Raw genomic sequence first — 16,799 nt, forward strand, 5'->3', positions numbered from 1 at the left:
TGCCTCATCCTCCAGAAGTCTATCTGGGACTACAGGTATGTGCCCCCATGCCTACTTTCATGCACTGCTGGAGATCAAATCCAAGGCCTCATTCATGGTACACAAATGCTCTACCAGCTCAACCCCAGCCCCACCTCTTAGGACTGCTTTCTTCTTAAAGACACGTGTCGCTTTTTCTGTAAGCCATGCCCTGCATCACGATTCTCCAGCAGGACACTTCTCAGTGTGGTCACTGTGCAGATTTTCTCATGAAGTTGCCATTGTAGATGCTGTGTTCCACTGTCCCTATCAATGTATTGACACGTGTCCCAGTTTGTATGTGTGTTGGTGGAGAGGGCAGTGATAACATTATTTTTCTTGGTTCAATATTAGCTTGAGAGATGGGGGTCACTGGATCTTCCTGTTTTAACTTCTTCATAAAACAAACTATTGAGAAGCAGGTTAAGTAATCTGCTTCTACATGTCAGTAACCCTGCAGAAAGAGAGATGAACACTGGATGGGACAGAAAAACTGCACTAGTAACCACTGGCCACCTAGTAAATGGCAGCTTGACTATGCTATTTTCAGGTGAGCATGGATGTTCTATGAATAAGGTGCTGTTTCTATCAAGTTCTGCAAAAAATTTATTTTTTAAAATAAGACACAGGACTAAACACAAGTCAGTTATGAATGCTTATTCCTCTTTCTGGGAGTTCAGTTCCCAATATTCATGTTACATGGCTCACAATACCGATACCTCCAACTCTTGTAAATCGGATGGCTCCTCAGGTACCCACAAATCACACACACACACACACACACACACACACACACACACACACACACACACACACACACACCAAACAATCAAACTCAATTTCTTTTAGCAAGCAAAATTATCCTTGGAAATAAGTTCTTAAGCCAGACATAGTAAAGTCATGTCTGTCACACCAGTTCTCAGGAGGGTGAGGCAGAAGGACTATTGTTATGTTCCAGGCCAGCCTGGGTTATATGAGTTCCAGGCCAGCCTGTGGTACAGTGTAAGACTTTGTCTTCCACTCCCTCCCAACCCTCACCAAAGAAAGAAATTAAATGCCTGTTAAATAAAATGAGATGGCTGAGTTTTGTTTTCTCTAAGGTCAGTCCAGCTTCTTCCTTTAAAAAAACTGCTGCTTCAGGGCTATCTCAGAAAGCATATGTATACAGGAGACTAGGAGAACACTCATGGAATGCTGGGGTCATGGAAAGAGCGTGGAAGCCACCCTGGGTGGTTTAGACCTGGCCAAAGCCAGGCCAATTTGAGCATTGTGATATGTTATTTCATGAGTAGTTTAACCCAAGCAATAAAAAAGGGAGGCAATAATATACAGGATAAACAAACTGAGAAATCTGAGCCATCAAGGTATTACTCCTCCATATACTTAAGTCCCGGAGGAAGTGTGCTGGCTGCATTTATGTCAAATGACAGAAACTGTAGTCTTCTGAGAGGAGGAAACCTCAATTGAGAAAAATGCCTCCTTAAGATCGGGCTATGGGCCAGCCTGTAGAGCATTTTCTTAATTAGCGATTGACGGGGAAGGGCCTAGCCCATTGCGGATGGTGCCACCCTTGGACTGTGGTCCTGGGTTCTATAAGAAAACCGACTGTGAACAAGACATGTAGGGCAAGCCAGTAAGCAGCACCCCTCCACGGCTTCTGCATCAGCTCCTGCCTCCAGGTCCCTGGCCTGTTTGGGTTCCCGTGCTGACTTCTTTTGCTGATGAACAGTGATATGGAAGGCACCAAATAAACCCTTTCCTCTCCAACTTGCTTTTGGTCACGGTGTTTCGCTGCAGCCATAGAAACCCTAGCTCAGACAGAGGGGAGGGGAGTAACTGTGCAGTGGGCAGCCTGGCAGACCTCGTCTTTGGAAATGGACCCCTGGAGAGGGTGCCAACTGAAGATACCCGGCACCTAAAGGCATAAGTGGAACAGCAGCCCTGTGGGTTATTCCTACCTGTGACGTCTAGCCAAATGGGGAAGGCCTGTACAGGGAACTCACACCCTGCAAGTATGTTAGGTTCATGGAGTAAGGCTGAGCCACTGTTTCCCACAGAAGAAAGGTGAAGAATGTGGTGATGCCTTGACACTGAAGGGGCTAGCCTGCCCTCCTCCATCCTTGTGCGAGTTTCCCTCGACACTGAAGGGTGTGAGATTCAGGGACTGGATCCTTTGGTTGTAAGTCCATTTCTGAGTGCACTGGTGGAACTTGAATTCTCCTCCCTGCAGAGACGGGAGGATAGCAAGGCACCCAGGGCTGGTTTGCTGACTTTGATGGTCCTGTTGTGGCTTTGTAGAAGAATGTCCCTTGAAGATGGGAAAACGGACACTAAGATATTCTAGGTGATGGAACAACAGGCCACTAACATACTTCTGGACGGTTCTGATAAAGAGCTATTTGTGCAGTAACTCCAGCATCTCTGCAAATTGGTGATAATTTTGAAAAGTAAAGTGTGGCACTGGGTGTGATGGTTCCCTTTGTAATCCTAGCACTTGGGAGGCCGAGACAGAAGAACTGCCACAAGTTCTGAGGCTAGCCTGGCCTAGCTGTGTAGTAAGACTGTCTTTTAAAGGCAGACAAGATCTCCCCAACAACCCCTCAATCCCCAAAGAACTTATAAACAGTATCAAAGCAAACAACGAATCATTTAAAAACTGTACCTAACTTAGAATTAAAAAAAGATTTATTTCATTTAATTTAATGTGTATATGTTTTGCTTGCATACATGCACACCAGTTGCTTGTAGAGGCCCTGGCATAGGATCCTGCTGTGGATATTGTTCTGTATAAATAAAACACTGATTGGCCAGTGGCCATGCAGGAAGTATAGGCGGGACAAGGAGAGAGGAGAATTCTGGGAAGTGAAAGGCTGAGTCAGAGAGACACTGCCATCCACCTCCATGACAAGCAGCATGTGAAGATGCCGGTAAGCCACGAGCCATGTGGCAAGGTATAGATTTATAGAAATGGATTAATTTAAGCTATAAGAACAGTTAGCAAGAAGCCTGCCACAGCCATACAGTTTGTAAGCAATATAAGTCTCTGTTTTTACTTGGTTGGGTCTGAGCAGCTGTGGGACTGGCGGGTGACGGAGATTTGTCCTGACTGTGGGCAAGGCAGGAAAACTCTAGCTACAGGATCCCCTAGAACTCGAGTTCAAACAGTTGTGAGCAACCATGTGTGTACTTGGAAACAAATCTGCGTCCTTTGTAAGAGCATCGTGTGCTCTTAACTACTGAGCCATCTCTCCGTCTCTCCCCTCAGTGATTCTTAAAAGCAAAGCCCAACAATTTTCCATTGTCAAAAATAGACAACAGCTTTGTTTCTGTGGAATTTGCCTGAGTATTAGCATCAACGCCACAGGGCACAAGAATGTGGGTGCCACCCACGTTCAGGGTGGGTCTTCCCCTCTCTGGGAATACCTCACAGACACACCCAAAGGTGCACCTTAGGAATGCCCAGGGTGTTTCTTATCCAGTCAAAGTGACAGTCAAATTAATGATGCACTGCATTTGATATAGAAATCTTGCCCTGGGCATGTAGCTTAGTTAGAAGAGTGCTTGCCTAGTACACACAAGGCTATGGGTTCGAGTCCCAGCACTGCATAGACCAGGAGTGCTGGCTGTGCTTATCATCCCAGCATCTGGACAGTGAAGGAAGAAGGATCAGGAGTTGAAAGTCACTAGTTAATGAGTTTCAAACTACACGGAGCCACATGAGACCCTCAAACAAAATAAGCCAAAAAAAAGAAAAGAAAGAAATCTTGCCCGGTTTTGTTGTCTGGCTGACATCTCCGCTGACCCGCTGTCTGGATTGTTTTCCCACATGATGGGGTTTGTCGATCCCTTTCCAATCCTACGGTGGCTTCTCTGACACTGAAGAGAAACTTCCTCAGACACTTGATTCAGAATCTAATCCTGATTAATCCTGGGTCCATGTGAACCTCAGCCTCACATGAGAGTAGGTGAACTTGTATCAGCAGGAAGGAACATTCTAGATCAGTTTCCTGGGAGGCAGCTAGGTTAAAGAAGAAGACCCCTGGGGTTTGAGAGCATGCTGGCCACTTGTATGTGCTCTTGGGCAAGTCACTTGAACTCTATGTATCTTTTACTTATGAAAAGTGGAAACTGTGTCACATAACCAATGAGACGTTTTCTATGAAGTGTCATAGGCTTCTTGTACTTTAGAAGTCTGAGCATGCACCGAAAACCTTGAGGTGACTGGTGTTTCAGACTACCCAGAACAGGATGGACTGATTCTCTCCAGGCACAGCCACATTCCCACATTTCTTCATGCTTAGTGAGAATGCTCCGCATTCCATCATTTGGGACAGGCCACGGTATCCAGCAATAACAACCAACCCCATATCCCAGTAGCTTTTAGAGCAACCAAAAGTCCATTATTATTGTTTTCTTCAAGCAAAGACCTCCGAAGACTCTGGTGACCTTCCAGGGAAGGCTTCCCTTTGGGATAGTTCAGCCTCCTTCTTCAGACAGGGCTTTATGGTGCTGAGGCAGGAAGAAAGGGGTACAGCTGAGCTGGAGTGATTAGATGCTTGAGTCAGAGAGGAAATCCAATTTCCCTCGCATTGCACTGGGAAAGACCAGACCTGTGGCCTGATTGGAATGCGAGAAGCTAAAGGAGTGTAATCCCTTGGATTTCTTAAAAGCAAAAAGCAAGTGAGACCCCTGTGGCTCTCTGTCTGCTGGGAAGGGAAGTTCTAGTCAAGTGTTATTAGAATTGTCAAGTTTGTGAACACCACAAAACCTTTGGTGGCCACCCCAGTCATCTCCACAAACGATTCCCCTCTGAAACAAGAGGGTAATGGTATATATGACATTTAACCGGCTTTCTCTTCCCCCTTTTCATCCTTTTTGCAGTTTTATGACTCAGAGAAGTGGCATTGAATCACACCACGCATATACTATGTGCTTACTGCATACTGATGGATGAACACCACTGTCCAGAAGCCACATTTGAAAAGGCAGTGGATGGATAGATCCAAAGTCACACAGCTGTGATGGAGCCAGAGAAAGATTGTTCCTGCGTCCTGCCATTAGCCACAGGAGTGCTTTTATTGCTTCCTTGAGAAAAGTTGGCCCCAGCAGAGTCATTTATGTCTGTTGGCAGTTTCCAAAGGTGATTGCCGTCTTCAGCCTTGGACTCTATTCATGCCCAGAATGTTCCGCACAGTCACAGGGCAAAACAATGTCCGGCACGATTAGAGGCAGCATCCTGACTATAGTTACTCCACAGTGCTCCTCCCAACAGAGAAAGCACAAAGCCACCACTCAGATGCTACCCCTTCTTAGTTTCATTTCCTGTTGCTGAGATAAAAGACCCCAACAAAAGGACCTTAAGGGAGAAAGGGCTCATTTGGCTCACAGTTCCAGATTATAGTCTGTTATGGTAGGGAAGTTAAGGCATCAGGAACAGGGAACAGCTAATAACATTACATCCACAGTCAAGAGCAAACAGTGAATTAATGCAAGCATGTTAGCGCCCAAGCCTGCTGTCTTTATTTTTAGATAGTCCATGATTCCCTGCCTAGGGAATGGTGCCACCCACAGCAGGTGGGGTTTCCAACTTCCATTAATGTAATCAAGGTAATTGTCCTCATTCATGCCTACAGACCAACTTGATCTAGACAATCCCTCATTGAGACTCTTTCTCAAGCGACTGTAGATTGTGTCAAGCTGACCTAGTAAAATTAGCCATCACATGCTCTGTAAAGTTACTAAGCTCCAATCAGAATTAGTTATCACTTACATTAATAGCATGCCTATCTTCTTCACTGGATTCTGTGAAAAAGAATCAGGGGACTATTTAGGGGGAGAAAAGGGGCTGGGAAGAGGGGGATATTGATACCAGAGATCGGAGAAAGTGGGGGCGGGGGGGGATGAATGAGACTGAAGTAGAGCGATAGATATGTATATAAATGTCACAGAGAGACCTATCCCTGGGCATGGGGAGGTGACTCGGGGAGTAAAATGTTTGTTGCACAATCGTGAGGACCTGAGTCTGGGTCCCCAGACCCCCACACAAGCCAGGAATAGCAGCGTCACCCATTTTACCCCAGTGTTGGGGAGGTAGAGCCGGCTCTCTCACCCGCTAGGCCAGCCAGCTGAAACAAAGAACTGTGGTGGGTTCAGTGAGAGATGTTGTCTCAGAATGAAAAGTAAGGTACAGAGCGATAGAGGAAGACACTCCGCGTTGACCTCTGGCTTCCACACAGGCACAAGCACACCCCATATATGTGCATCCATTTGCACACATCACGCCAAACGCATGCACATAGAAGCCCGCTCCTTTGTATGATAACACAAATCTTAACAATAGGAAAGAGGGGAGATCTGGCCTTGTACACAGTTTTTAACCCCCTGCTCCTGAGAGGCTTCTTGGACTAACAAAGAGCAAGCAAAATCAGTGCCCTGCGTTCACTCTAAAAGCCCCAATGGTAGCCTGCACCTTGCTTGCTTGCTTACTGTGTTCTAAAATGGTAAGTTGACATCTGTATGCAAAGAGGAACATGGAGGCAGGCTGAGTTTGTATTCTCAGCTGTTGCCCAGACCATGCCAAAAGAGAGACTTCGATTTCATTTTAGCATCCAGGAGACATCAGGTCCAATTTAATTTGATCCCCAAATGACCAAGCTGATTAATTGTCAAGTCGGGTCTTACCTCATAGTAAACCTTAATCTCTCCTAATTTGCCGTGAAATGAATGGGGGTTGGCTATTTCAGGCATGAATACAATAGGTCTCACAGGCCTCCCCAGGCCTCCTTTCGGCCAGGTGGGGATGGCCTGGCTGCCCCCAAAGAGGAACAGGTGGAATGAAGCTTAGGTCACGTGGTGGGAGGGGGTGGCTATAGGCCGGCAGCTGTTGAAATCCCAGGTGTGTGTGAGTTGGCAAGGGTACAAAGCATGGGGAGCTGCTAACAGCTCAAAGTCCCTGGGCTGTGCAGCTGCTTGCTTGGCGCTAGCTGGGGACCCACCTGTAGTGTTGACGGGCACACCCCACTCTTAGGAGCAAGAGAACATGAAAGGTCTCGGGAAAGAGCAGCCAACAGCCCTTCTAGCCAGAAGGTTGTAGGGAGCAAGCGTGCCCCCCATTGATAAAAACGAGTGGGCTTGAGACCAGACCCCCTTGGCTCTTATTATTTACCATGCAGTCCTTGGAGGTCTAAAAAAAAGATACATGTTTTCTTTCTGTCCAGGAGTCTATTCCCAAGTACCCCTAGGAAGTAAATGGGAAAAATTAATCCTGAGCTGGAGGGTAAATCAACAAAGATATTGCCGGTGGGGAGATGACAAGGAATCAAGACTGAGAGACAAAAATAAAAGCTGCCCCTGCTGGGCTGGGGTGTGTGTACAAAAAAAAAAAAAAAAAAAAAAAAAAAAGCCCTACCACAGCCAGCCTGTCTTAATCTGTTCGGCCCTACACAAAGTCCTGCTGTGGCTTTCACGGATGGTCTTAGCTCTTAGCTCTGAAGCTATCCTTTAAGATATAGTGGCTGTGAATTTTCTGAATTCAAATGACATCCGAGTGCCCAGGTGAAGTAGCAACCCCTTGCTAGTGTGCAGGCTACAAAGGGTTGCAGCTCTCATTCTATGTTGAAGCCAGCCCCCAGAAGAACCAGGAACCAGGCCAAGGCCATTGCCTTCTTGGTTCTCCCATCTCTGCTTGTAAATACAATTGCTGACCTGCTACCATGTGATTTTTTTCTCTCCTGCATCCCTTGTAGAATCAGAGCCGACTTCTAGGGTACAAGGATGCTGCAGATCTGCAATGCCCTCCCAAGGCATGTGGTCCCAGCTAGGTTTTGAGAAGGGTTGGAATTATTAATTAGTGGACTTTAAGGGTCCTCAGGTCACTGGGGGTGACTCCAAAAGAGGATTAGATTGTAGGAGCCTGGCCCTTTTCTCTTACCTTTTTTGGCTTCCTGAGTTGTGGTGGGAGTGACTTTGCTGTCATGTGGTGGAGTCAATCAAATCAAGGGCCGGAACCTCAAAAACTGTGAACCCAAATAAGTTTAAATTTATGTAGGCTTAAATGAATGCATCTTTTCTCTTCAGGGGTTGATTTGTCTGAGGCATTTTGTCCTAACTACAGAACACTGATGAAAACAAGACAATGACAATGTGACACTTAGCACACACTTGCCTGGGCGGGCTCTGCTGCCCTTCGGCTTGGCTGTACAATTGACTAACAAGGGGTCATAGTAGAGTGTGTCTACAAAGGTTTGTCAATTTTGGAACAACATATTCTGGATACAGCTATTTTTGTGGCCTGGAATGAAGATGCATCTATAGTACATTATGTTCCAAAGACAAAAGCTCCATTCTAAACATGCCTGAGACAGATACAGAAGGAACTGGAGTCCTCATTGCCATGGCTCTTGCAATGGGACCAGCCTTTACTGCCAATATCTGGATCTCTCAGAACAGAGGATAACCTTATGGCTCCCACACTTGAGGTGGGCATTCACACTCATTCAAAGGACTCTCAATTCAGAAATTCTGGATGGAGCCTAAAAACTAATGTACTAGATCCAGATCCAAAGCCCAATGAGGCTCATCCACCTATTGGGGACAACAGTGTTAGAGCCCCTTGGACAGCTGAACTGCCATCCGCTGAAGCCACTGTTGGTTGGATTTTTACACACTTCCAACTGTACACAGAGAAACCCCATGTCAAAAACAAAACAAAACAAACAAACAAAAACAAATAAACAACCCCCAAAACCCAAACCCAAACAAAACAAAGGCATATTTGGTACCCATTGTCCAGCCCTCCCCAGCCCACCTCCTTTCCTATAGAGCTCACTATTCTACTCCGGTCAATGAAATCAACTTTTCTCAGCCTCCACATTTGGGTGAGAAAAATGCATCCTTTGCTTTTCTCTGCCTGGCTTAGTCTACTAAATGAAATACCTGTATCTGTGTTGTTCCACATGATACCGTCGTATGCATTTGGCTGGATGACATTTTGTTTTGTATATATACCCAGTCTTCCATAAACAGAACCCTTATTCAGAGAATCTCAACATTTTTTTCCTCTTCGGATGCTATAGGATCACACCCAGGGCCTCACCTCTGCCAGGCAAGCTCTTTTCTACCGAGCTATACCCTCTGGCCCAAGAATCTCTACTTTTAGCTTGAAGGCATTGTCGGAGCTAAATGGGGGAGACACGCAAGATAGGAGAGGGAACTAGAATTTGTAGAGCATCAGATATGTGATTCCACTTTCAAGTTGGTGTTTCCTGCTCTCTTTCCTTATCCATAACCACAGAACCTGGGGAAAATTCTTTATTCTAAACCTCAATTCGTCTCTGAACTTAGGGTGACAATATTTATCAGACAGACTTGTTGTCAGGCCTAGTGATGATGTTTTAGGAACTCAGAGACAGCCTGAGTGTCAGCCCCTGGGGAGTAGGATGAATACGGGTGTCAGCACCTTCTGTAGCAAAAAAAACCACAACAGAATAGATGCACAAACACCAACTCACACAAGCCCTGAAAATATGGGTGCTCAGGGGGGAAAAGATAGGGACTGAATTACCTGCAGAAATTGGGCAATTCGAAAGTGATGCACATCAGGTACTGTACATTATGATTATATACACTTCCATTGGAATGGGAAGGAGAACAAGATCTAGACACAAAAGCTTCAGAAATAAATACAAGAGCATCTGTCAGGCTGGTGAAGGTCTGTGTCAGACAATACCAAGCTAAGGAGCTGACACCCTGTGGATAGGACAGTAGCAGGCAGGAGCCTGGGAGCTGCTCTCTAATGCTCATTTCCTCATCTACATAATTGAGGCCATGCTTTACATAACCACTAAGAATAATTAATGCCCCAACCTCTTTCAAAGGTGCTGTCGGGTGAGTTCTCACTAATATTATATGACTGCAAAAGTCACTAGAAACTTCTGGGGCATTTCCTTGAGGAAAGGAGTCTTCATAAAGGATTTGGAGCAAAAGTGTGGGTCATAGAGAATGGCAATGATCTAGAACATGGGAAACTCTCCCCTCAGCTGGCCCAAGGAAGCTAGTTGTCCTCAAGGCTCATGCTGTCCTTCAAGGCAGAGAAAAATGGCCTTGGGATATGCAGGCTTGTGATGGTTCATCTTGCTTAGGTTTGGAACCACCAAGGGAGACACACCTCTAGGGGTTTCTTCAAGAGCATTTCCAGAGGGGATTAACAGAAGAGAGGAGACCCATCCTGAATGTGGTTGGCACTAACCCGTGGTTGGGAGCCTGGCTGAATAAAAAATAATAAATGAGCTGAATATTAGCTTTTGTCTCCCTTTGCTTCCTGACTAGGGATGCAATGTAACCAGCCACCTCTGGTTTCTGCCACCATTTCCCCACTCTGAGAGACTGCGTCCACTCAAACTGTGAGCCACAAGAAAGCCCGCCCCTCTGAAGTTGCTTTTGTACAGTATTTTGTCACAGCAATGCTAATACAAGCTAATACATATGCTAATACAATGTTAATACAAGCTAATATATAGGCTAATATATAACTTGGCATTAGGGTCATTATACCCTAAGAAGGAGGAGGAGGAGGAGGAGGAGGAGGAGGAGGAGGAGGAGGAGGAGACCTATTCAAAGAAAGCAGTCTGTAAATAAATATAGAGGTACTCTAAGACATTAGCAGAATGGTTTATAAAATGATTTTTGTTTAAAAGAGTAATTACTTCCTAAACCTCTGCTCAGCTTCCCTATATGCTACTCAACATATGCGTATTTTTGAGATTGTTTTGATTGGGCAATCTCTTACAGAAAAAAGATTATGAATTCAGGTTTTCCTGTTTCTCCTTCCTAAAAACAAAGATATTCTGATTCTGTCATCTGACTTGCTTCAATAACAGTGTGTCTAGCACAGAAAACCACAGCCACACATCTGCTGCTAATAAAAGTTTGCGATCAGTGATGCCCACTGCCTTTCAAAACTTATTTCCTTCACTCTCACACTGGGCATGGACCTGGCCAAAACTTGTTTCTGTTGTCATCAGACACAATGGCGTTGCATTTATTCCAGGAGGACAAATGAACAAACAGAATCTGTGTCAACCACTGGAGGTTATTGCACACTTCAGCCTTGATGACAAGTTGACATTTTCATTCATTAAATTGCTGAACATGCAAGTTTAAAAATTTTGTAACATTCTCAATTCTTGGTAAGACTTGCTTGCTAATTTACAAGGCTAAATGACATTTGATAAGCAAAAACACATTCTCAGAACAGCAACCTTAAGACTCTTTCTTTCTTTCTTTCTTTCTTTCTTTCTTTCTTTCTTTCTTTCTTTCTTTCTTTCTTTCTTTCCTTCCTTTCTTCCTTTCTCTTTCTTTTCACAAGTAACATTGATTTAGAAGAACTGTGAGCTTTGAACCAGGCTTAAGGAAGAGGCCCTTACTCTCCCATAGAGTGAGGGGAAAATAAGAAATAGTCCTAATAAGCCGGGAGTGAACTTAGCAGCCAGAATGGGACAGTGAGCTGTGCATTAAGAAACCCCGGAAAGAGAACAAAGTAGGTCAGAGAATAGAAACTTCAGCATGTCCAGACAGCCTCATCATTTGTTTCCATAGACTTCTGTGTTGGGCACAGAGGAGGTCAAGGGGTTATTTCCCATGAGCTCGTGGAAGGAGAAGGAGGAATGGAGGAGTGAGGACACATTGCAAACTCCTCTACTCAGCAGCTGAGGGTATCAACTGCAACCCGAAAGCGTATTTAGGCCTGGGCCCAGCTTCAGCTCAGGGGATGCCTTGCAAGTGCACAGGGTTGAGGGGAGACAAGAGTTATCGGGAATTCCCATTTGATTGTAACTCTGGTGACATCTGCACCCCCAAGAGGGTGAGCCCTGGAACAATTTGTCTATGCATACAGGGAACCAAGGGACACTGATCAGACTCTGACCAGCTCAAAAGCCAACAGAAGGAGGATCCAGAAGACTTCCAGATCCTGTGGACACTAACAGAGCACTTGGCGGGTGCTCATGGGACCCTTTGTGAAATAATAAATGATGGCCAAGAAATAGAATGAGGGTCAATTTGCTGCCATACTTGGCTGTCCTCAGCCAGATGCACCTTTTCAACTCTCCCTGGGGCTTCCGGGGGAGGGGGCGGAAATCAGTGACAGCTTCTTTTTAGAATGCAGCCATGACAACACAACATGAAGGAGGCCATGGAGAGTGGGCAATGCAGACATATGCAAAATAGTATTCCAGGCAGAGCAGAGAACCAGTTTAAAGACTACAGGCAGGAGCATGCTGGCCACTGTGGAGGGACAGGGAAGAGGCCTGAGGCTGGCACTGAGTTGCAACAATGGAGGAACCATGGGGTCCAGAAGGTGATGGAGTCTGTCATGAAGTGCATCATGGTCATTTTCCTCTCCTTTCTTTAAATCTCAGTTAAAATGGAGATGAATGTAACTTGAATGGTTGCCCAAAGGAAGAGAGGAGACAATGCCTGATGGAAGGCCATACAGCCTTCTTCGACTATATGGAGATGCCTCATGGAAAGAAGCGATTCCGCTAGAGGCATGCTGTCTAGCCAGTAGCAGAAAATCAGGGTCCCTCCCTGGGGATCTTAGCCTCCTTAATAAATGAGTTTAAGAATGGTCAAAATCAGAAGCTCAAGGACAATTTTAAAAGTTTAAAAGAACAACCCCGGGGCAGGCAAGCTGTAAACCTGAACAGCTGCCCCGAGGAGGAGAATGGGACAGAGAAGGACACCAAAGGCCACACCATTTGAGCTAAGCCAGCATGGAGGTCAGACCCAGGGAGGGCAGGCATCGCATGGTGGGGAGGGGACCTTGAAGCCCCAGTGCCGGTAAGCATGCTGAGAAAAGAGACAGAAGAAAAGGACCGTGCTTTTCTGGGTGGTGGAGACTTAGGAAGTGTGCAGACTTGGGAAGCTGCCCGTGTAGCTCTGGGAGAGAACGCCTTGGCTGAGGCTTACTGCCCGTTACTCTTGCTCTGAGCAAATAGCTGAGGAAGTGACTCAGGGAGGACGCGTGTAGTCTTGGTTCCCAGGTGGACAGAGATCATCACAGTGAGGAGGGCACTATGGCAGGCTGCAGGGAGAGGACCCGGGAGTGTGGGAGGACGAAGGGATGGAGAGTATGGGGGGGACGCCCCAGCTGCTCACATTGAGTTGGCAGTCAGGAAGCAGATATGGGACAGCAAGCGGGCTGGCTATAAAGCTAAGTGAGTCACTTCCTCCAGCTAGACCCCTGCCTCCCGAACATTCCATGTCCTCCCCAAACAGCCCCAGCAGCTGGGGAGCAAATGATGAAACACCTAAGCCGGTGGCTGATACTTCACTCAAACCACGGAGGTTGGGAAAACATGGACAAGTAGTGGGCAGAGCTGAGGAATGCGCTCCTTATAGGCACCCTTCATGGAGACTTCTTCCTACACATCAGACCACACTCTCCATGAGAATACTTACAAGAGAGAGATTCATTCGAACAAAGTAGTAGCATTACGAAATCCAATGGGGAGCTTGAAATCTTAGAGGATCTGAGCTCTTGTCCTACTCTCGTCTCCAGTGGACAGCCATTGCCCCACACAGAGGCTTCCTGAGGAGAGAGGAGTTCTCATGTCATACTCCTCATGGAGCCTGCAACTCGTGGGGAATCGTGCTGACCCAGCCAAGAAGAATTCAAGGAGGAGTTTATTAACGTCAACAAGCCCTTCTTGGCCCCTGCCTAAGAGCCCATTCTTCCATCTTCTGACTCGAGTGGCAAAGAGGGCACCCCAGGGAGACACAGTGATTACTCTTGCTAGGTATTTGAACAAATGGCCAGAGGCTGCCTGCTGGCACGTGGACACTACAGCAAGCGTAAAGGAGAGGACACTTGAGTAAGGGCATGCCCAAGTCTCCTGTGAGGTCATGGAGAATGTCTCGGTCAACAGAGTCATTCTCCAGGGCCACCACTTCATCTCCAATTGCCACCCCTGCTGGGACAGTAGAGCAAGGAATGGGGTTGATGGGTGCCCAGTCCTTACATCCTGGCTTTCCTTCTCTGAGATTGGACACAGTGCAGCAAGCTTCCCACTCATTTTGGAAAGGACTTCAGGCTTTCGCCCCTTCCTCCACTAAGAACTAATCTCTCTCTTTCTCTTTCTCCCCTCTCTCATTTTTTTTTCTTTCTAAAATCATCCTGGGACATTGTATGTCTGTCTGATACAAAGCCAGACAAATTGGATTGTTAACCAGTATCTGTAACCAGACAAGAAGAAACTTGTCTCGAATGAAGTTGAAAGGTAGCTTTACCATCAGGTTGAGATTTGCAAGGAACAATGCTCAAGCCTTGAATTTCCATGGGGATCCCCCTGCAAAGAAAGCTCCAACTTGTCAGGCTCCAGCCTTGCAGATGAAGGGGGACTTGACCACCAAGATGTTGCTAATAAGTGACAAATTCATGTGGGTAACAACTTGACATTTTTTTGTGTTCAAGTCTCTATTGAAATAGAATGTGTAAATGAATAGTCTTAGGAGACCCATGTAGAAGAAAACCAGAATGGGGATCATGAACCCCATTAACGCACACATCTCAAACCTCTAACGAGAAGATCTCTGGGGAATGGAGACGGAGAAGGATGCTCAGGGAATGCAGAACACTTCAAAAGCTCACAAGCATCCATTTTACAAGATGTGTAGCAGCACACTCCACTGAGTGTATAACAGACGTAAAGAATGATGGCTGGCCCTGTCTGGAGAGGAAGCAATAACTTCTCTAAAGATACTGGTTACTTTGACAAGTTGTCTGTTTGGGTTTTGAGTTCTTTTGTTTTGTTTGGTTTTGGTTTTGGTTTTCCTTCCTTCCTTCCTTCCTTCCTTCCTTCCTTCCTTCCTTCCTTCCTTCCTTCCTTCCTTCCTTCCTGTCTTTCTTTTTCAAGACAGGGTTTCTCTGTGTAGTTTTGGTGCCTGTTCTGGATCTCACTCTGTAGACCAGGCTGGCCTTGAACTCACAGAGATCCACCTGGCTCTGCCTCCCGAGTGCTGGGATTAAAGGCCTGCACCACTGCCGCCCAGCTGTTTTTGGTTTTTCTGTAACCCTCAACACTGCCTTATGTTGTAACTCAGAATCTATTGCTCCTATCAAACCAGTTTCTTCAAAAATGAAGACCATAATAACTACTGAACTTAAAATTAAGAGCAGTCTTCTAAGTCTGAAAGAATCATTGAGATTATGAGGGCCTGGGCAGTGGAGATGGAGAAAATGCTTAGGGAAGAAAAAAAAAAAAGATCCACTTTCTGATTATTTTCTAATAAAACTGTTCATTCTTTTGGAAAATGGAAGAAATTAAATACATATTTGTTTAAACCAGTTGTATACTATACAATAGATTGCTTTAATCCCATTCTGACATCTGTTATTAAATATTATTTCCATGGATAGAAGTCAGCTGAGCTGAAGTTGTCCATATTTGCTGCACTGTTCTATAGTTTTACTGTTTAAAGCTTGAGAATGTTATATGCTATATGACACATTCAAATGTTTCGCTTGCGAGAAAATCTACTCAGCATCATAATTATGGACCTGGGAAGAGTTGAGGGTGACAGGTGAATTAAAACACATTGTAGAGAATTCCAATGAACTAATAAAAATAAAAACAGTTTAAAAATTATCATAGAATGTGGTGATATTTTAATTGTGCTGAAATGTGATTTTATTTGTATGTTAATAAATAAAGTTTGCTTGGAGATCAGAGGTCATAGCAAGCCAGGAACAGAAGTCAGGCAGTGGTAGCCCATGTTCTTAATCTGATCACATGGCAGGCAGAGTCTCTGTGTGGTCAAGGACACAGCCAAGTGTGGTGACATGAGCCTTTAATCACAGTACCAACCAGAGAGACCTGGAGGTCTGTATAGACCGGTAGTGATGAGGAAGTCATGTGGCTGGGCTTAGATCCAATGAGAAGGCAGAACAGAAAGGCAATAAAAACACAGGTTAGACAGGAAGAAGGTCTCTCTGGGGAAGCAACGGCGATGAGGTGGTAAGTTAAGGTACTCGTGGCTCTTTGCTAGTTCTCTGATTTCTTTGGCTATTACCTCTGTATTTGGCTCTGTGTTTCTTATTTAATAAGACTGTTTAGAAATTCATCTACAATAGAAAGTTATACTAGTAGCAATCTTGAGTACCTACTATGAGGTACTCAAGTAGTTATTTGTAATTTATCTCTAATCTGTCCCAGCAATCTCGCCAAGCAGTATTAATATTCCTATGTTTAGAGGTAAAGTAGAAACTTGTCAAAGTTTTCCAGGGTTAAATCAAGCTTCAGCCAGGATTAACAAAAAAGTATAGAGGCAGGTAGGATAGCTCAATGGCAGTATATGTACATGGTGGTCCTGGGTTCAACTCCCAGAACCAAAATAAAATGAAACAGTCTAGAATCAAGATTTGAACTTGAATCTAACTCCTAATGCACCAAAATTGTTATTTAACTTTAATAGACTTCTTTACCCTCACATGAACATAGAACGAGGCATGATTTCTTCTGCATTGCTGGAGTACCTGCTATGGTCCAAGGTCAAGTCCAGGGACTTGAGGCACACAGGCTTCAGAGCCCGTTATAAGGCAGTCACAATGGCCAGTGTGAACTTCACAACAAGTTTTCAGATGTAGTGACCTAAAGAAGCAATAATGGTACCACTAAGTCTTAGAGTTGCTTTAGTGTAGCTCTTCTTAACCCACATGATCCTAAAGAAGAGCATCGCAAAGCCATGCAGAAGGCTCAGCAGATAAGAGCGTCTGTGGCCAAGCG

The sequence above is a fragment of the Peromyscus maniculatus genome, chromosome 5, assembly GCF_049852395.1.
Source record: "Peromyscus maniculatus bairdii isolate BWxNUB_F1_BW_parent chromosome 5, HU_Pman_BW_mat_3.1, whole genome shotgun sequence".
NCBI lineage: Eukaryota > Metazoa > Chordata > Mammalia > Rodentia > Cricetidae > Peromyscus > Peromyscus maniculatus.